The sequence below is a fragment of the Mustela nivalis genome (genome assembly GCF_964662115.1).
Source record: "Mustela nivalis genome assembly, chromosome: 2".
Classification (NCBI taxonomy): domain Eukaryota; kingdom Metazoa; phylum Chordata; class Mammalia; order Carnivora; family Mustelidae; genus Mustela; species Mustela nivalis.
This window is the reverse complement of record NC_139021.1, coordinates 118,349,808-118,371,515: the sequence shown is the minus strand read 5'-3', so window position 1 is coordinate 118,371,515 and position 21,708 is coordinate 118,349,808. Positions and strand designations below refer to the sequence as shown.

General features: G+C 38.4%; 1 protein-coding gene across 1 annotated transcript in view; it reads left to right on the top strand.

Moving 5' to 3' along the window:
- Window positions 1-21,708, top strand: part of PCDH15 (protocadherin related 15) — a 1,700,294-nt gene that overhangs the window by 463,394 nt on the left and 1,215,192 nt on the right. The window contains exon 2 of the mRNA XM_082719991.1: window positions 624-701. The gene's annotated coding sequence lies outside the window, so the exon portion shown is untranslated. The remainder of the gene's footprint in view (window positions 1-623; window positions 702-21,708) is intronic.

Genomic DNA, 21,708 nt, shown 5'->3' with positions numbered 1-21,708 from the left:
TACACACTCAATACAGTTTGAACCGTGGAACTATAAGAGTGATAGATAATTAAGACATTCTCTTCAACTGTGAGGAAAATTAAAACTCAATAGGAATAAAATGTCTTAAGATTTTGCACTACAGTATCCTAAAATTATCCATTTCTTCTTTCAAAAAGCAGAGATGCACAATTTGTGAACCCAAGGTAATAATGATGTGGTATATCATTTTGGAAGTTAAATTTGGTGTAGGCTCCGAAGTAGCCTTCGATCCGTATAGTTGTCCTTATTTGCCTTCAGTTTGTTTGCCATATTACAAAACACTACTTTTGAAGTGTCACTGAAGGAGAATTTATACCGTGCTTTCTTATTAGGACTCTGGTAAAATGGCACAAAAATTTGCAGGTGATTTTCTGTTTCTTGAGTAAAGAATATAACGTGGAACATATATGATGAACACATTCATATAGTTAGATTTTAAGCAGGAAGCAGCTTCTTGCAAAAAAGACTTACTCATCAGAATATGCATCAATTCGTTGCGAACATGAGTATAGTCTGCAAGAAAATGAGTTGCTGTTTGTGTTCTGGGCTTGAACACAGTCTTTGTTTTTAATGTGACATTGATCAGTAACTTTATCCTACAGGAAAATGGAAATATCATCCCTTACTCGGAACAGTTGAAGTTGCCAAACCCGGGGTTGACAGAAGGATAAGACGCCAGGGTGAGTAGTGGTTACACTTTTCTTAAAATTGTATCCTCTATATAATATCTTTTGCTTTGAAGAAGAGTGATGTGTTACATCTGTCTCTCACCCTTAAGTTCATGAGCTACATACAGAGCCTCGTCTGACCCGAGAGAGAGAGAAAAAAGAGTTAATCACTGTGTATATAAAATCTCTCCCCAGAGAAGTGAAATGCCAGTATTTTCTCTTTTAATGCATTAAAACAAGCAAACCTTCTCCCCAGTTTAAATGTATTATTCCTCATCGATCACCTCGTTCTCGGGGAGGACGTCCTAGCAGTAAAGCAGGAGACACGTGGCATCCATCACTATGTGTCAAAGGGCCACCAGGTCGATGGCTCTTTTTGAACTTTGCTGTTTCAGAAAACCATAGCTGAGTATTATAGGCAGAAGTTTGACATTTTCAGGATGGAAATCAATTTTCTTTTATGTGTTTCTGAAGTGAGGCTTGTGCTTTGATTGCAGAAGAAATGGCTTTTGGAATTTTAGAGTAACAAAACAGGAATTAAGATAAAATTTGGCGAACGGTCGCTTCAGTGAAAGTAAGGAGAAATGCATTTTAGTGGTCTAATAATATTTTAAATCCATGGAAATAGAATTAGAAGCAGAAATTTATGGAAATAGGCACCAGATAATGTCTTTTAAATTGAGATAGTAGTGAATGAAATTTTTATTTAAAGGGCTCAGTTTAAAATGGAACATTATATTTCAGGAAAACAAATACTTTTAAATATGAAATACATAATTATAATTTGCATTTTATGAAAAATATAGTATTTTTATGAAAATATAATATATATTATGAAAAAATAGTATGTATCTATGTTTTATGAAAAAATATATAATTTGTGTGTGTGTGTATATATATGTATAGATAGGTATCTATCTATATGTATCTATATAGATATATATCTATCTATCTATAGATACCTATCTATATCTATATCTATATTTTAAAAATAGATATAGATATAGATAGATAGATAGATAGATAGATACCTATCTATCTATATATATATATATATATATATATCTGCCAATTTTTAAAATCCTTTTGCTCCTAGAAGAATGTAGGCTCCAGAGAGATAAAGGACTCATTTCTTTCAACCACCAGTATATTTACAGTATCTATCACAATTCTATGGCATACTAGACACTCTATAAATATTTGTTACCTCAGTGTTTTAAAATATTAAAAATAACATTTTTACAATGTTATATTTTGTAACATAACCATAAAGGTGACACAAAACAGTTTTGTGGATAGATTTATAATATTTAGCAAATGAAGAGTTGAAATAATTTTCCCTTGTCAGCCATAAGGACTACAAATTTTTAAAAATCTACTCAAGTTGCAAAAGTGCTAAAGATACTATTCTGTATATGTAAGATGTCTGTGTTAAGTATATCTCAGTGCACATGAATCTTTATGTTTCTAACAGTAGCTTTATTTTTCATAAAGCCTATTTAAATTCCTGTGGAACAATAAATTTCAGATAATTTTTCATGCAACGGGACATTTTTTTAAAATTATGATTCCATTTTTTTTTTAAGATTTTTTTTTTTTTTAATTTATTTAGTCAGAGAGAGAGAGCGAGAGTGAGCAGAGGCAGACAGAGTGGCAGGCAGAGTCAGAGGGAGAAGCAGGCTCCCCGTGGAGCAAGGAGCCCGATGTGGGACTCGATCCCAGGACGCCGGGATCATGACCTGAGCCGAAGGCAGCTGCTTAACCAACTGAGCCACCCAGGCGTCCCATGATTCCATTTTTTTAATGAGTGCAAGGATGCTTGGAAACAATAATTAAAAAGAGATAAATTTCAGTTCCTAAAGTTTCTTGCTATTTATAGTTCAAGGTAAGTTCTCATCGAATTGTCTATCTCAGAGCATTCAAAGACATATGGTGTAAATAGCTTGTTATTGAGGAATTACTGATAACACGAACTGATGTGTTTGGAGTTGAGCATATGCACGTATGTATGGTAGATAGATCGATATCCCTAGCACAGGATCAACGTCTCCCACACAAACACCCGTAGGCAGCAGTTCTCTGTTCTCTGCCCTAAGGGTGTTATTCATAGACACCTTCACGAACCCTTGTGTGCTCCACATGTGCTCAAAGGCAGACCAATAAAGATGAGGCCATTACAACTCTCACTAGAGGTAAAATGAACAATCATAAAAATATAGAACATATTTTAGTGATTTCTTAAAAATGTTCAGGTAGCTTTTGGGTCCAGATTTACAGAAAGGAAATCTGCTTTTCTCCTTGAGCCATTGGTGCAGTTTGGTGGTGCTGTTATAGGACAGATGAACAAGGACACAATTGAGTTAGAAAAGACTTCAGTGACTAGGCAAGAATGTTCTCAACCTAAATTTCCACTACGTAAGCTTTCTCAGGTGACGCCAAGCCTCTGCTGGATGCATTGCTTAATTTCTTAAGGTGTTTTGCATATCTTTTGGAACGATTTCAATTTCTTTTTTAGTCAAGTAGCACATTAAATAAATATATCCAACAGGTAAATCATTTACAGCAACATTCAGTTTTACAGGTGTTATTAATGGTGTTGTCAGTTGTACTAATAGTCAAGGACACAAAACCCTGACCAGAGAGAGTGTTTAAGACGCCATCGGTGAAGGGACTGTGTGAACTCAAGGGGAAGTGAGCACCCTGTGGACACACTGTGGCACAGAGCTCCTCGGGAATGCTTATGCTTCTGTGGAAGGGCTTTACAAACCAGAGAATTGGGCTCCCTTGAAAGCTTAGGTTAGGTGATGCTAAGCAGAGGGTCTGAGATCCATACTGGATCTCAGCCCACACTGGATCTCAGCCCACACTACGCAGTCTCCTGCAGTAGCTGGAAGGCTTGGCAGCTGTGGTGCGAGTAGGTGCGTGGGTTGTGTGATTTACACGACTGACTGTGGACCTTCACATGTTGAATTTGCCTCAGTGACCTAATCCTAGGGAGTCTCCTTAGCACAAGCATGTATCAGCTGAGCTGTAATTATTTCTATATCCACTCTTAGACTGAATGAAAGGAATCCCCAAATAATGTGTGTACACGTCTAAGCCTCTGGGAAACTAATACATTTTTTGGTAATTTAGCTTTTTTTTCTGTGATCAGCATGTTTACTCAAATTGAAGGAACAGTTTGTTTAAAGAGTGTAAGTGAGGCCTATTGTGTTTTCTAAGGGAAGCATGTGAGGTTGAGGGGCGCAGTAATTTAAGAGCTATAAGAAAATATAGCAGGTAGTGTCTACATCGAATGGGGTTTATAATTGTGTAATCAATTCCATTAACGTACCTAAAGCCTAGTACTCCTGGCTCCATTGAAATTAGATTAAATTATTTTAAATCCTAGAGCAGAGATTCCCTCCTCAAGTACGTTTGCAGCAGTTTTGACATTAATTATCCACATCACTCAAATAATTACCACCTAACTTGTTTATAACACAAGGTATGCTGTAACTTCTACTTCGAAGAAGCTTAAGTGGTCCTTTTATCATGGACCAGGGCAGTTAGCTAAGTGGCTTAATTGTATCAGAGAAAATCACTGGAATAGTAACTGAATTCATAGAGAGTCAGATATTATCAGATGAGGGCAGCACTTTAAAGGAAAAACTGCAATTCTGTTAAAAAATATTTCTTTGCAGTTTTCTAAAGCAGCATTTGCCAAGTCAGCGATCTTCAAATAACTGGGTCTTAGACACAATCCAACGAAAAAGATTCCTGTGTCAAAAACGTTTGGGGAATTCAGGGAAAGGATCTGAAAATTGACACTACATAATAGGAATGCATATAATGTATAACAGGAAACAACGTTCGCAGAAGTTTTGCCATTAAAATAAAAAAAATTGTTGAATTGTGTTTTTCTAAATTATTTGACTATTAAGTTGTTTTAATTTTTTTAAAGATTGATTTATCCATTTTAGAGAGAGAGAGAGAGAGAGCATGGGCATGTGTGGGAACAAGGGGCAGAGGAAGAGAATCTTCAGGCTGACCCCCTCTCCCCCAAGTGGTGAGCCTGAGGGTGGGCTCGATCTAATGACCCTGAGATCATGACCTGAGTTGGAATCAACAGTCCAGCGCTTAAACAACAGGGCCACCCAGACACCCCTAAGTTGTTACTTTTAACCTACGAGCAGGGTTTTGTACCTTTTTTTTTTCTTCTATGAAGGGCCATGTAATAAATACTTGAGGCTTTATGGGCTGTGTTGGTCTCTGGGGTAACTACCTAATTCTGCTTTTGTAGGACAAAAGGGGCCTTAGATCTTACAGAAACAACTGAGTGGTGGTGTTTTGATAAAACTTTACTGAAACAGCCCATGGGACGAATTTGGTCTTTGTGCAGTAGTGGGGCCAAATCCTGCTGATTCCATGCAGAGAAGCTCTTGGAATTCTTGAGAAAAGTCCTTTATTCCTATAGAGCAAACTCTCTAGAAGTTAAGCTTCCAGGATGCAGCCCCTCCTCTTTGGTGACCTTCATCCTTGATGGGTATGTGGGGTAAAGAAGGACATGATGAAGAGCATCCCTCTGTACAGAGAAATCAACTCTATCCTCCCTTCTACTCAGGCCAGGGCATTGATAGGACCGCTAGGCTCTGGGCAGCTCTGGGGAAAATGTGCCTGGTGATTCCGCCACTCTAAGTGGACTTTATGGTTCACTGTGAGTGTTGGTGATAATTTGCAAACGGCAGGGATTGCAGCTAGCACACGGAATAAAATGCATGCTATTCTTGCCACATGTGCATGAAAAATGTTTCCAAGGAGACTAAAAGGACAAAAAGGGTTTGGTTACAGGTGTCAGGGAAGGCTTCACGTCAGAGAAAGTTGTGCAGATAAACTTGAAAAGATTGTGCTTGGCCTTCAGCAGGCAGTTAGTTCCCCCAGAAGCTTGGACCAGGAGAGGGCATAAGTGTGGGGGGAAGGGCATGGAGGATGGGGAGGCAGTGGCCATGGGGCAGCATGGCCCTTGCGCACAGATAGGTGGCAGAACATAGGTCTTAAGACTGAAAAGTAAGTCTGGATCAACAAGACACTTGAGGTCCAAGAGACATGCCAAACCCCTGAAGGATATCGGCAGGCGGAGATGCAATTTCCCATTTGCCATCATGCGAGGGTCATGCTTGTCTGTGTTGCCTGATGATGCCTTGTGGATTGTCTGTGCTAAGTTGTGGCGTAAAGTGGACTCAACATTCTTCAGGAGGTTTTGAGTGTTTTAGAAACCAATAGAGCCTAATCTGGGCATTTGGGATTGAATGAATACAAGTCATAGCTAAACCTACAGCATCCCCCTCCATATCCCAGGACAAATCCATTGTTGGGTAGGCCCGAAGCGCGTTTTCAGCAGTGCGTGCTTGTCAGAGATCGGGGACGGAGGCTCCGGTCTCCTTTCTCGTTTCTGGTGTGGCCATAAGGTGTGTGCTGCCTTTACAGCCCTGTGCCTAAGCCTTGGAGCAAGAAGAGGGCCAGGCTGTTTCTGGGGTGGGAATCCGCTTCACTTGGGGGGAGCTGGACTTGCCAGAGGCACCACCAGTTCTCTCCACTTAAATTCAGTGGCCCAGAAAGTGGTTGGATGGTCACTCCATGTCCTGTGCAACCGAAACGGGAAAAACACCTGTTTGGCGTTCCTCCCACCCATGTAGGGAGTGAAAGGGTATGAGAGTGTGCAGAGATGCAAATGGATAGCCGTTGGCATTTTTAAGTACTTTGTGAGCTTTTTCAGAAGATGATTTTAGACAAACTACAGCCTGTATTTATGTTCAAGATGAATAAATATAACCTGATAAACTTATAGAGAGAGCAAAGGGAAAAAAATGTCTTTTAAAAGGTTAAACAAAGCTCTGTCAAAATCACATGACATAACTGGAAACTATTCGACTCAGACACGGCAAAATAGGCAAAGCTTTTCCGTTTGAGATGATGTGAGCATCTTTTTGTTTTGTTTGTTTGTTTGTTAGTCACCATAGAGTGCATCATTAGTTTTCGATGCAGTGTTCCAAGATTCATTGCCTGCGTGTAACACCCAGTGCCCCATGCAATCCATGCCATCCTTAATACCCACCACCAGGCTTCCCCACCCTCCTCCCCTCTAAAACCCTCCATTTGTTTCTCAGAGTCCAGTCTCTCATGCTTCATCTCCCCCTCTGATTTTCCCCAATTCACTTTTCCTTTCCTTTTCCTAATGTCCTCCGCACTACTCCTTAAGTTCCACAAGTGAGTGAAACCATATAATTGACTTTCTCTGCTTGACTTATTTCACTCAGCATAATCTCCTCCAGTCCCATTCACGTTGACACAAAAGTTGGGTATTCATGCCTTCTGATGGCTGAGTTACACTCCCTTGTGTCTATGGACCATATCTTCTTTATTCATTCATCTGTTGAAGGGCATCTCGGCTCTTTCCACAATTTTGCTACAGTGGACATAGCTGTATATTAGCATCTTTTTTTTTTTAGATTTAAGGTGTATTTGTGGTTTATGAGTGACTTAATGTGATATGGAAGGGATACGGAACTGAGACTCTGCAGCCAGAGCCGACCTGGGCTCGCTTGCCTACTGCACACCAGCGATTTGCTTGTACTGATGGTGCTCAACCCCACGGGACATCAACGTCCCTTTCATCATCTCTGAAATGAGTGTAGTACTTATAACTACCCTTCACCCTGTGTAGGTTTCTTGCAAGACCCCAGTGAGGTGGTATTTTTAAAATTGCTTCATCAAAAAAAAAAAATAATAATAATAAAAATAAAAATAAAAATAAAAATAAAATAAAAATAAAAATAAAAATAAAATTGCTTCATCAACAGTAAAATACTCCCCATTGTCTCTCTTGATCTCTGCCCATCCCTCTTCCCTGCTCCCTTCCCCGGTGCCTGTTTGCACAGAACTCTCTCACAGGACTCTCTCCTGCTCCAACACTTGAAATGATAAACAGGATCATGGAGCTGCCTCCAGGGCCCCTGCAGTAGCTTCCACCACTTGGTTTGTTTTTCTACTTAAAGCAAATTGAATCACGCCATTAGGTGCTGCTTCTTTAATGATGACATCTTTTTCTCACTTCAGAAGCTTTTATACCTGACCCCAGAGCCTCTGAAAGCCTGTGACATATCCTCAGCTGTTTCTCTGTTTGTCTGAATGTGGAAGTTCATATATCAAAATTAGAGAGACCACAGTGGAGGCAGTTCTGTCTTGTAATATAATGAGTGTCTGGATCATTATTTTGGGCCATTAAGAATAAGGAGGATTTCTCTCACTAGGTAACTGAGGAGTTATGAATCTTTGAAATGTGGAAGGTCAATGATACTCCCCCAACTTACTCCTTTCTGATCTCTTCATACCCATCACATCAGTAAGATTAACATTCACAGAGCAGATCAGAAATGCAGACCTAGCCCTCATCACCTCTAGTTGTACACAAATTTTTTAAATCACTGAGTATCTACTCAAGAAGAAAATAAAATAATAAAATATATGTACACACATATTTATATATGATTTTAAATGTGTTTTTAAAGTGACAGAGTATAATAAATTTACCAATAACCAGCATGATAAATACTTTTGATGATTTTTCTATACACGCACTCTGATCTACTTTCATGTATGTGCTAGACCCTTTATAATGAAAGTAATCATGAATATAACTCCAATTAGTATATGCAATAAAGTAAGTTTACTGACTTACAACTCTGTCCAGAATTCCTCAGGGAACGATTGATCCAAGGGCTTCGTGATTTCCCTGCATTTTGAGACCTGATGTCAGTGTGACTTTTGCACTCTCCATGGCCTGTGTGGTTCCAGATTTCTCTCCTTAGCCTTCCCAACAAAGTCCCCAAGACTTCTCCATCCAGCCCATCTATGTCGAACCCTCCCTCCCCCAAATCCCCTCTGAAACAGCCAGTAACTGTAGCCAGTGCTTATCTGTTTAGCTCAGGTCACAAGCTCCACATCTGGAATGAGCTAGCCGTCAAGATGCCCAGGTCACAGACATGGAAACTCTTAAATACAAAGGAAGGATGCCAGGTGACAGGAGCTGTAGTGCATTCTACTTCCATAATAACAGGTCAGTATTATGTGTGCATGTGGGCATATTTAGTGTCTGGATTTTAACACCCAATATAAAGAATAAATACAGGTGCTCTCCCACAAGCATAGGAAATAAGTGTTGTCATGAATTTTGCATTCAAAACGCTTAAAGTTGCCACTTAGGGGCAGGGGTTGATTCAGAAGATTAAAAAAAAACAAAAAACAAAAAACAAAAAACAAAAAAAACACAGTAACTTCGTATGGTTTAACCAAATGGCAAGAAGCTTTATTGGAAAACTGACCATGGCTACTTTAGTTATTCCAAAGATCACAGTCATTAGGACCTATAATATCTTCCAGTGTCCAACCATCTTATTTAGCATATCTCTGCAGCAGTGAATCTCTTTAATTTTTCTGGAGGTATGTATTTTCTTAATTCCAAAATATTAAGCAAGAATGGAACTTCTTCAAGTTAGATGTTCATTACATATGGCTCAAGTTTGGGCTACAATATAATTGTCCTCAAATATGTGTACAAGATGCAAATGATAGAGCTGTGTTCATGCTTTGGACCGTGGTTCCCTGATTACTTACTTTTATCTGCATGAAAATAGACCCCTTTATTTTTAGGGAAACATTTGCTCTCCATGGGTTTCCTGCATTGGTTTGTTTTGGGTATCCTTGCACAGTCCTCTCTAGACAGCTGTCGGGGAGTCAGTCCTAATGTTGGCTTGGTGTGACCCTGAGTCATGTGGATGGGACCCCAGTGAGAAACATCTATATTTAGAACCTTGTCAGAAATCAATGGTATGTATTCTTTATTGACAAATACATTTCAAACCTTGGTTTTTCCAAATATTGTTTAAGGACTTTGACTCTTCATTTCTCGATATGTACTAAGAGTTCAGTAGCATCAGCTTATGCTTCTGGGTTTGATGGCGCTCGCCGGCATCTGTGAACTAGTGATGTGCACAGTTCTTGAACAAAAATGCTCTAAAAATCACGTGACTGTTTCTACCAAAGGGAAGTTGTTAAAAATATTTTTTATAAAGCAGTCTCTAAGGACCTCTCTGAAAACTATTATTTGCCTCTATGTGAGACCTAAAATAGATTTTGTTTTCCTGATCAACAATTTTTTTTTAGTGTGAAATATACATAACTGAAAACGATTACTTTTATTTTTTTCCCCGTCAGGAAACTGAAAGTTAAATCTGTGTTCACTCTGTTCCTAAATTTTCAATGAAAATAACACTCTTATTTATAATTAAAAAAAGTAAAATGTGGAGCATGGACATTGATAACATTTAATACCCTGAAATAAGTAGAACAAATAAATAGAAGTGACACCTGTAGTGGAAATAACCAGAGTTAGTGCTTAGGCCTCCGTTCTGTAATGGGCCAGTTATTTTATTTACCACTTGTGTACAGAATCATGTCTCCGTCAGCCTCCTAAGATCCTCTGTGCAACAACACAGTGTCTGCATTCATTTGTGGGTCTACAGCTATCTGCTGATGCGCCTTGTTTCTGGGCCATCCTGCCTGGTGCAGTCCTGCCCCACTGCTGGTGGCTAGGAGAACTCAGAGGAAAGGCTGGTTTCCCCCAGCATGTGTCCCTGTTTGACCAGCTCAGACAGGGCAGTGCAGCCTGAGGACCAGGCCCTCGAGGATGCTGACAGGTGCAGGAGGCTGGTGCTGTCCCCAATGGCTCACAAGGATGTATTTGCACTGACCAGAGAGGAATGGGTCAGAAGTAGAAAGATGTCAGTGATACCCCAGCAATTCTTAAATATGCAGGCTTCAGTGTCTCAATTTCCAAGCGGTGAAAAGTCTCTTGGTATCTCCTTTTATGTCCTTGTCTGATGATCCACTGAGTAATTTCCTCATAGTGGTCCTTGGAAGTTTCTGAGCACATCTGAGGGCCACAGCTGCCTAAAGGGGTCTGGCAGGCTTTTCTAGACCCTCTCCTTGTTGCCACTGTGCTCTCCTGAAGCCATCACCAAAATGCTAGTTCCTTTACTTTGGACTGATCACTAAGCATGTGAAGCCTCAGGAATCCAAATTTTGGAAAGCATTCTTACTGTACTGACTTTTAGTCATTACATTAAAAATGCACATCATCAGTGTGCATTTTTTTTTTTTTTGGTGTGAACCTATTTCTGCTAGTTGTTGTTGCTGCTGTTGTCTTAACTTCAAAGAACCATTGGTTCTCTTGTACATTATATTCTTTATTTACCTCATGATACTCTATGCATATGCAGGTATCACATTTATATAAATGTCAGTCTTCATATGTACATACAAAAGCACGTGGGATTTCACAAATATTTTTAAGGTTGATTTTTCTTTTGATTTATACTAGTTTTCACTCTAAGGTGAAATATACCTTTATCTGTCTGTCTATCCACCTGTCTCTCTCCAGGGGATTTCTGGATAGCTTAAAATACTAAAGTTTGAAAAGTTTTCATAGTTATTAAATTTACTATTCTATACTATATCAAAGAATAGCTGTAAGGTCTATATTTCCCATCGGTATGCTTTGTAATTTTAAAGCAGCTTCTAACATCCTGAAAAATAAAATTTATATTTTTTACATAACTAAGTACTATAAAATTTTTCTTCCATTCAAACTTCTGTCTAACTCATGATAGTCCCAAGTTTTCTGAACATATATATAAATTATGTACTTCAAACTTAAACCAAAGATTAGCTGTATTAAAGGAAATTCTATGTGGTGGTGACCCATGTAATGAGCTTTTATGTTGTAATTTCTCAGTCTGTGAGTACAAATTTGGTTATAGTCATTTTCAGAACTTAACTCAATTTGTAAATGTTCAAATGTGTTTCTCATGGTAAGGATTTGATGACTTTGGGCTTCAGTCCCTAGTTGTAGCCTGAGGCCCTTGGATAACTTGTTTGAGCAGAACCTGACTCCTTATCTTCACTATGGGTACCTCACACAGGAGGCAACACTGAGGCCCTAAATAGAGCCAGAAGTGTGGAACCTCGATGAACATGTCCTTGAACCTTGAGAACCAGTGCTCATGGTTCTTCCTACAGTTACAACTACTGAGACAATAAGCAAGCAAGGGAAGGGGGGTTTAGATAAGGATCCCACTATTGGCACGGAGAGGTACCACTGAGAATTCATAAAAGGACCTCCTTTGAGAATACTAAATCTCCTTTGCCCCATATTGATTACAAAAATTGCAATCAATTGCAATTAATTTAGAGAGACAAACACTTACTCAAGACTGATGGCAGCCCATACCAAGGTGCCCACCTTGATGAGGGGAGAGCAGGTTGGACCTCAGCCTCCCCTTCCCCAGGTGAGCTGATGGGACCCTGGGGGCAGGACCCAGCCTGGGTAGCCCTGGGATCGTGTCCGTGTCTAGGTCCTCAGTCTTGCTCTGTCTTTGCAGGCTCATTTATTCTCACGGATAAGAGACTTTCCAGATACATGAGCTGTATATGTGTAACCAGACACAGTAGGTCAGTTAATTGACAGAACGTGATGACAATTGTCCTTTCAGAGTAAAATACAAAAATCATTATTTTGGTTTCTAAACCCTACTTCATATTTTTAAAAACCACTAATTTAATTATCAATATGTTCCTCTCTAAGCATAAAGTTAAATATTTTCATTGAAATAAAGAATTCTGGGGGGACCTGGGTGGCTCAGTGGTTTAAGCCTCTGCCTTCGGCTCAGGTCATGATCTCGGAGTCCTGGGATCGAGTCCCGCATCAGGCTCTCTGCTCAGCATGGAGCCTGCTTCCTCCTCTCTCTCTGCCTACCTCTCTGCCTACTTGTGATCTCTCTCTGTCAAATAAATAAATAAAATCTTTAAAAAAAAAAAAAAGAATTCTGGGTGTTGGAAGGGAAGGAAGTATTATAACACTAACCCTAAATAGTTCATGGGATTGATATAATCACTGTGTATATGTGTGTGTGTGTGTGTGTGTGTGTGTGTATCCAAGGACAGATGTCCACTGCATGCAAATACACACGCACACAGAATCGTGAAAGATATGCACTTTTTTATTTCATGATATAGTTCTTGAATTTAAGTATAAATATTATCATTATTTTTCCCAGTGAAGTGCTAACTGCTCTCTCTTTTTTTAATTTTTAAAATTTTTTAAAGGTATTTATTTATTTACCAGAGAGGTAAGCAAAGCAAGGGGAGTGCAGAGGGGGAGGGAGATGCAGACTCTCCCCACTGAGCAGGAAGCCTGACGGGATGCTCAATCCCAGGACCCTGGGATCATGACTTGAGCCAAAGGCAGATGATTAACAGACTGAACCACTCAGGAGTCCCTCTTTTTGTTTTTTTAAAGATTTATTTATTTTAGAAAGAGATAGAGTTGGGGGAGGGGCAGAGGCAAATGGAGAAACAGATTTCTGAATGAGCACAAAGCCCTATGTGAGGGGCTGGATCCCACTATCCTGAGATCATGACCCCAGCCAAAACCAAGACTCAGTGCTCAGTTACCGGGGCCACCCAGGTACCCCACTAACTGCTTTCTTAGAACAAATGTGAGTTGTTCTTTTAAAAAAAAATCTCACTAATGGGCACCTGGGTGGCTCAGTCGGTGAAGTGTCTGTCTTCAGCTCAGATCATGATCCCAGGGTCCTGAGGTCGAGTTCTACATTAGGGCCCCTGCTCTTTGGTGATCCTGCTTCTCCCTCTGCCTCTGCCTTTATCTGTCTCTCATGAATAAATAAATAAAATTTTTAAAAAACCCTCATTAAGATATTTAACTCTTCCTATTTCTTTGCACTTGTGTTCTCTGTCCCAGTTCCCATTCTCATTCTCTTCCTCTCTCACTGGGATGGTTTTCAGTAGTGCCCTCAAGATCCCTCAGCTCTCAGGAGGTCTAGCAGGGAAGATGGGCCTGTGTGCAGTCTCCTTAGTTTGCAAACCTTGGCTCTAACATTTCAGAGCTCTCTGACCTCTAGCCTCTGCTGATCTTGTCAACTTATTGTTTGTCATTCCCTTTTTTCGCTGTCATAAATGACACCCCATTAAACATGAATTAAAATAAGGCACTATATACCTGAATATAAACAGGTATATAGTGCCTTATTTAGAATTTTTAAATTAAAAGATGTAATTTATTTTTTGTAACTCATCTGGGGTCAAAACCTATCCTTACCTGTTATGAGGCTCATTTGGACTGTTTGCCCACTTACTGCAGATGTTCATGTTTCACTGTAGAAATATTAATTCTTTGGTAATGAGATGCAGCTCCTGACCCTTGTGAGATTTTATATAATCTTCTGCATATGGAATATATTCCTTTTGAAAATCTGCATGCAGCACCTGCCTGTTAGTAAGGTTTACAGAAAAGGAATGTGCGTTATAGTTGCAGCACCTGGTACAGCCAGACATCCGTGTACACGTCCTTGTTGGAAGGGGTCCAACCACAGCTCACCCTCTGCAAACTCCCTTCCCTGAAATCCCTCTCAGTCATTCCTTCTTCCGGACTTCCCTCTCATCCTTACTGATATGGAAACGCATTCTTTGGTACGCTGTCTTTACCACTGCTGCTGCTTCTGTCCACTACAGTATTTATCTAGTCTGTATCTATGCTATACGGTGACTGTAAAATGCCCTTCCTAGTAGTTCCTAACATCTTTGAGAATTAAAATGGTAGTCTTCTCATCTTTCTATCACCATCATACATTCTGCCCAGTATCTTAATAAACAGCAGGACCTTAATATATATGGGTGAGCATTTGTTGAAAAATACATAATGGGAAATGAAGTTAGCTAGCAAGAATGAAAGTTTTATCTTTCCCCCAAAATATTAGATTACGTCGTCGTCTGAGACAGGGATCTGTGCACGTGACCATTAAATTTTTACCTCTGGCTCTTCCAGAATAAATTAAAAACAGTGGGGTTATCTTGTCAAATACCTGACAATATGTCATGTCTGTGTGTTAATTACTACCCAACTCAGCAAAGTGGAAAGAGTTAGGGTCTATTATTCACATTTGTGTGTGCCACTGTATCACATTTATTAGTTACAATGATTATATGAATTAGAGGCTAAGTTTTTTAATAGTTTCTTTTTTTCTATTTTTTTAAATTTTAATTTAATTTTTAAGTTTCTCTTATGTATTTTAAAATTTTTATTTTTAATTTATTTTTTATTAACATATAATATGTTCTTTGTTTCAGGGGTACAGGTCTGTGATTCATCAGTCTTATACAGTTTGCAGCCCTGACCTCTTAAAGTCACCCGACAGAACACTTAGCTATTAAAACTCTCCTCCCTATCTTTTTTAATTTTGATAATACTCATATACTCAAAACTTTTTGAAGAAATTAGCCAGTGGCATTTTTCTGTCACTTGAAGGGAAAAGAAAAACTACCATACATAAAAATTTAAGTGTGATTTTTTAAAAAGATTTGATTGATTGATTGATTGATTGATTGATTCGAGAGACAGACAGGAGAGAGAGAGAGAGTGCACACACCCGAGTGGGGGGAATGGGCAGAAGGAGAGGGAGAAGCAAGCCCCCACTGAGCAAGGAGTCCAACGAGGGGCTTGATCCCGGAACCCCAAGATCATGACCTGAGCTGAAGGCAGGCACTCAACCAACTGAGCCACCCAGGAGCTCCCTAAATGTAAATTTTTAACAGAATCAAAGTGCTTCTCTTCTGGATATTATGCCTGATAAAAATTCTCTATACCATATAAGGCAACCGAGAAGGAAAGATCTTTGGCAAATTTGATATTTGTTTCTTCTGAGTTTTTACGCTTATACAAAGAGGTGGTAGTAGCTGATGGAAGGCACAATGGCGTATGTATCTCTGCTGAATAGACAGATGCTTGGCGTTATTCAGCAGTGCTATCCAACTATTAACTGCAATATTCAATTGATCTACTTCAGGAAGATGAAGAGATAAATCGACTGCAAATGTGAAATTGGGATTCTGAAGAGTCTCAGCTACCATTCACACATGCAGTGCATCTGATTTTCTTATTTTAATATTCATCAGCTCAAAATCTAACTGAGGGCTCTTGGCTTTCTAGTCCTGCTGGGAAAGCATTAACATTATGGCATTCATGCTTCTATTTTCCTTCTGAACAACTACTAGTGAAACTTGAATACCAGGGATGGTGAACATTTTTAAAAGACATTTTGGGTTTTATTTCTATTTCTGTACCATCAAGGAGTCATCCCATTTAAGTGAAATATTACATTCTCATTTTTATGTTTTATATGGCCATTTTGATACTGCATGGTTATGTAAGCTGCTGGTTAAAAGACTATATAATTTTTCCCCTCCAGTTGTGATATCATGTCAGATATATCGCTTTATTATGTGCATTTAATTGAATCATTTGCTTGTGGCATATTTTTGTGTGCAAATAGACAGTGACTATAAAATACGGACCAGTGTGTTTTTGTGGAAGTACTTCAATATCTATATTTTGAAATTTAAATGGCTGAATTTTCCGCTACTGTTTATTTTGACTGTGCTACTGCCAAAAAGCAAACAACTTAAAAATTAGAGGTAAGGTTAATAGTGTCCTAGAGCTGTTAGAAATGTTGTTTTGTCAAGCCATTTATCTTGTATACAATTGTCTTTATACTGTATTCCAATAACAGCATCTCTCCTCATGTGAAAATGCGTCTTGTTGCAAATGCCTGCAGATTGGCAGACCTGTAGCTTCTCCAGCTCCCCCATCCAATCCCTTGTCTGCCTTAACTGGACTTGGATCGTCCAGCCCATAATTTAGATGAGAATGCTCCCAGTGGCCTGTGTGGGCCCTGAGTAGCTCAACCAGGAAGTGTACAGTGGTATGTGCCTAGCATCCTCTTGGCCAAAACTCAGGAGTGAAAACATGATACCTGGGATGCCTGGGTGGCTCAGTGGGTTGGGCTGCTGCCTTCAGCTCAGGTCATGATCTCAGGGTCCTGGGACCGAGTCCCATATCAGGATCTCTGCTCAGCAGGGAGCCTGCTTCCCTCTCTCTCTCTCTGCCTGCCTCTCAGTCTACTTGTGATTTCTCTCTGTCAAATAAATAAATAAAATCTTAAAAAAAAAAAAAAAAACAAAACCAAAAAAAAAACACATGATACCTTTCAGTCTGGTAAGAGCCAATTGGTCTCAGTTCTGGAGCTGTGACCCTAGAAAGGAATAAAAGAGTAGTGGGACACCTGGGTGACTCAGTCAGTTAAGTGTCTACCTTCAACTCAGGTCATGATCCCAGGGTCCTGGGATTGAGCCCCACATCAGGCTCCTTTCTCAGCAGGAAGTCTGCTTCTCCCTCTGCCTGCCTCTTCCCCTGCTTGTGCTTACTCTCTACCTCTCTCTCTCTCTCTCTGTCAAATAAATAAAATATATTTTTTAAAGAATATAAAAGTAGCTCATCAGACCCTTGAAACCACCCCCCACCTATGAACGTTAACACCACAGAAGAAAAACTGAAAAAGGAAGGGAAAGGTGCTTTGCTCTGGTCACAACTTTGAAATTACTTGATAAATAGTTAACCTGAAAACTTAGAACTGGAATCTTCAGTTCTATGAAGCGTAACACTGTCTAAACTAATTCAAATTGTTTCTTTCTGTCAATTTCAATATATATTTTCAACTGTTACAGAGGGAATTGGGTTTTTCACCACCTAATTATGTCTGTTCTTATCATGAAGTGTTCATAAGATGATTTTATCTTATAAGTATTATAGCTTCTATCACTTGTTCGGAGAATCGGTATTACTCCTCTACTTGTATACCTTTTGATATACTATACATCTCTATAACCAGGATTTTAAGATGTACACTAATTTTTCACATCAAAATAGTGAATACACGCTAGAATTGTTTTTAGTATTTTAAAATTTATTTTTTATATTGTCTCTTATGGAGTTTTTCTTTTTTTACTTGAAATATAGCTGACACACAATGTTATATTAGTTTCAGATGTACCACATAGTGATTCAACATTTCTGCATGTGATGATATGCTTAGCATGGTGTAGCTACCATCTTTCACCATACAATGCTGTTTAAATGCCATTAACTGTATTAAATGCCAATGACCGTGACTTTTGTCCCATGACTATTCATTTCACAATTGGAAGCCCTTAATTTCCCAAACCCCCTTACCCATTTTCCCATCCCTCTACACTTCAATAGTCATCAGTTTGCTCTCTGTATTTATGGGTCTGTTTCTGCTTTTGTTTGTTTACTCATTTGTTTTGTTTTAGATTCCACATATAAGCAAAGTCATATGATATTCGTCTTTTTGTGACTGACTTCTCTTAGCAGAATATCCTCTAGGTCCATCCATGTGGTCGCAAATGGTAAGCTCTTGTTTTTTCAATGGCTGAGAGATGTTTCATTTAACATCTATGTCACATCTTCTTTATTCATTGGATAATTGGGTAGCTTTCATATCTTGACTATTGTAAAGGTTGCTGCAGTAAACACAGGGATGCATGTATCTTTTAAGTTAGCATTTTAGTTCTTTGGGTAAGTGCCCAATGGTGGAATTATTGGATTATATGGTAATTTAATTTTAGTTTTTTGAGGAGCCTCCATGCTGTTTTCCACAGTGGCTATGCCCACTTGCATTTCCACCAACAGTGCATGTGGGTTCCTTTTTCTCCACATCCTCACCAACACTTGTTGTTTCTTGTCTTTTTGTTTCTAGACATTCTGAGAGGTATAAAATGGTATCTCATTGTGGTTTTGATTTGCATTTCTCTGATGATGAGTGATACTTACATTTATTTTCAATCAATTAAGAAGTTTTCATTGAGAGGCTGCTCCATTTTTTTTTTTTTTAAGAGAGGGAGTGCACCTGAGGAGTTGGAGGGGGATAACAACAGAAGGGCAGAGGGAGAGAATCCTAAGTAGGTTCCAAGGTCAATGTGGAGCCCAACACAGGGCTTGATCTCCTGAAACCCTCAGATCTCATGACCAGAGCTGAAATGCTTAACCAACTGAGCCACCCAGGCACCCCAAGACTGTTCCATTTTTAATACTTTAAAGCGATCATTATTTTTTGTGATTTAAATTCATATAAATTGGCTAAATATGCTGAAATATGTTTAAGTAATATTTTTTAGTTTTAATCACCCCATTTTATATTTCTATTATTTATTGTCTGACATAATGAAGACCAAAAGCAAAAATGAACCTCGCATTGCTATTACATGATAAAGCTTATATTGACGCAGTGGTAACAGACATGTTTCCTTAGGTTTTATTCTTATTTAGTTTCCAAAATTTAATCAGTAGTTTTTATTTTTAAACTTCTGCCATTAACTGCACTTGAGCTTCTTCTCAAGATTTTTCACCGAGAACCCATTGTATATATCTTTGTAAAAACTCGTTGGGATAGATTGCTTTATAAGGATCATTTCATGTTTTGTGTATAGGATATGACTTTTGAAGATTCGTTTAAGGAAAATGAAGGTGAAAGTGAAATCTTTAAAGGGATTACTATTTTTCTGTCCTTCAAAGAATTTACTGAAATTTTTCACTAAAATCCTGAAATGCACTTTCCATAGTGAAACTTTATACGCTACCAGATTTAAGGGCTGCAATTTACTTTTAATTGTGAATCTGAAAGGTTAAATTTTAATGCTAATCTTACCCAGCTACTACAAGATTATGGAATTGGCCCTGCCAAGAAGTTCAACTATTCTCTGGGTTGTAAACTGAAATGTTCTCCATTAATTTAAATGAGTTAATATGATGATATGTATATATATATATCTCTTGAGTAATGGATATAGGATTTAGTCCACCATGTCTGACAGATTTAACACTTTTGTCAATGTGGTTTAATCTTTGTTTGATTTATATACCTCATTTTTTTATTACATTTTTGACTTAATGTCTCCTGGGTCAGTTCAAACTCAATCTGTTCATAATTATTAACACCTCACATCAAAGTTTTGTCATTCTTTTCCTAAAATGCAGTAAAGTATTTTGTTGGTGATAGTGTTGAAGTGGAAGAAACAGAGATAATAAGTAGCATTTGCAGTAACAGTTGAAGAGGGGGAGTGGAAAAACTCACCAGTATCTGCAAGAAACAGAACTTTTTTTTTTTCCTGTTAAGATATTTTCTTTAGCTTTTAAAGATGCTTAAAGGGTAAGATTAAATGGAGCACAAGATGACATGGGCAGAGTTTGGGAAGAAAGGTTATTTTTTCCCCTATAGGAAATTATATGTCAGAAAGCAGTAATTACTACTTCTGAGTTACCAGAGAAGCAAATGGAATATAGAGATCTGCTCTCCAAGGTTGAAGAGCATCCCATGAAGGAGAGAGAGACAGGAAGATACAGAGGAGAAGAAAAGAGAGTAGAAAGGAAGGTTGAACAAAGCAGGAAAGAGAAGGAGAGAGGAAAGGAAGGAAAGAAATACACAAATCTACTCAGAGCTGTCTAGTGTCTTGAAACTAAACATTTCCCTAACGCTCTGTATTTCCTTGATCCTTGTACAACATATTTATCCCTAAAGTAAACATTTTTATTTTGAAATTGGTTACTATTTAAAATTATGGAAAATAAAATCTATAATGCCTGCACACTTGATAAATTTTTTATCAATTATTTTTTATTGCCTGTTTTATACAATTATGTATAACATATATATGAGGATTTTACTCTGCAGTGGTTACCAGGAAAAGTCTTCATTTTATTCCTTTTGCTATTTGTGTTTATTTGTCAAATTGATAGGACTATTTGTCCTTGGGTTACCTGGGTGCAGTCAGTTAAGCCTCTGACTCTTGATTTTGGCTCAGATCATGATCTCAGGGTTGTGAGGTCGAGCCCAGAGTCTGCTTGAGAGTCTCTCTCTCTCCTTCTACCCCTCTTGCTCTCTCACTCTCTCTCAAAAAATAAATAAATCTTATCTGTCCTCAACTTATAGCAAAGATGTGTAATTTACCACTAAATTCAAAAAGGGTAAATACACCAATCATATATAATGTCTTGTGTTTATATTGCTAAATGTGTATTCTTCTAATTCTATTTTTACTGAAATTTGAACTGATGGTAAAACATGTTAAATAACACCATTAGAAAACAATGCTTTTATTCAAATTTTCTCAAAATATTTCAGATAAAAACCTCAGAAATCATAAATTGAAACATTTGAATGCCCCATGGACACAAGCAGTTTGTAAGCATCTCTTGAAAGGGGCATGTATGCATGTGTGCTTGTGTGCACATGTGTGCGCATGTGGGCATGTATGCACGTGTGTGTGTGTGTGTGTGTGTGTGTGCGCGCGCGTGTGCACTGAGAGGAACAAAGATGGCAATCAGATCTTCCCCTGAAAGCTATTCAGTTACTTTGTTAACTTCTGGTGATCTCATCAATGTCTTTGTCAGGTTGCACTGGCAACTGCTGTCATCAGTTTGGGGACTTAACACCATTGTCTAATTAATAATTACACTTTCTGCTTCCTCAAGAATATGTTGGAGAGAACAGCCCACAGATGTTCTTTAAATCCTTTGAAATACTGACAAAGTCATTAAAATCTTTATTCTCTTGATGATAAATAGCACACCTTTTAATACAGATTAAAAAGATTTAAATTTTTGGTGTAACTTGGTTTGTTATAATACTTAGCATCTATATGTCAACTATATGTATAGTTAAATATTTGCATCTCTATGTTTCTCTATTTACTGATGGATAGATGTTTTTCTTCTGGAGAAGATCCACTGACCTAAGGAAAAAAAAATAGTACAGTTACTTATGGAATCTATATATACTGAAATCTCCTGACAGGTGATCTATCGTGCATCATGAGACAGGGCAGCTTTCTGTCCATCAGTATGTTGTGTTGGTAACAATGAGGCAGCCACATTGTACCATTAGGTCAGCATCTCTCAACCTTGACCACTAGTGATATTTTCGGCCAGATAATTCTTTGGGGTGGGAAGACGCCATGTATATTACAGAATGTTTGGCCATATCCCTGGCTCTAC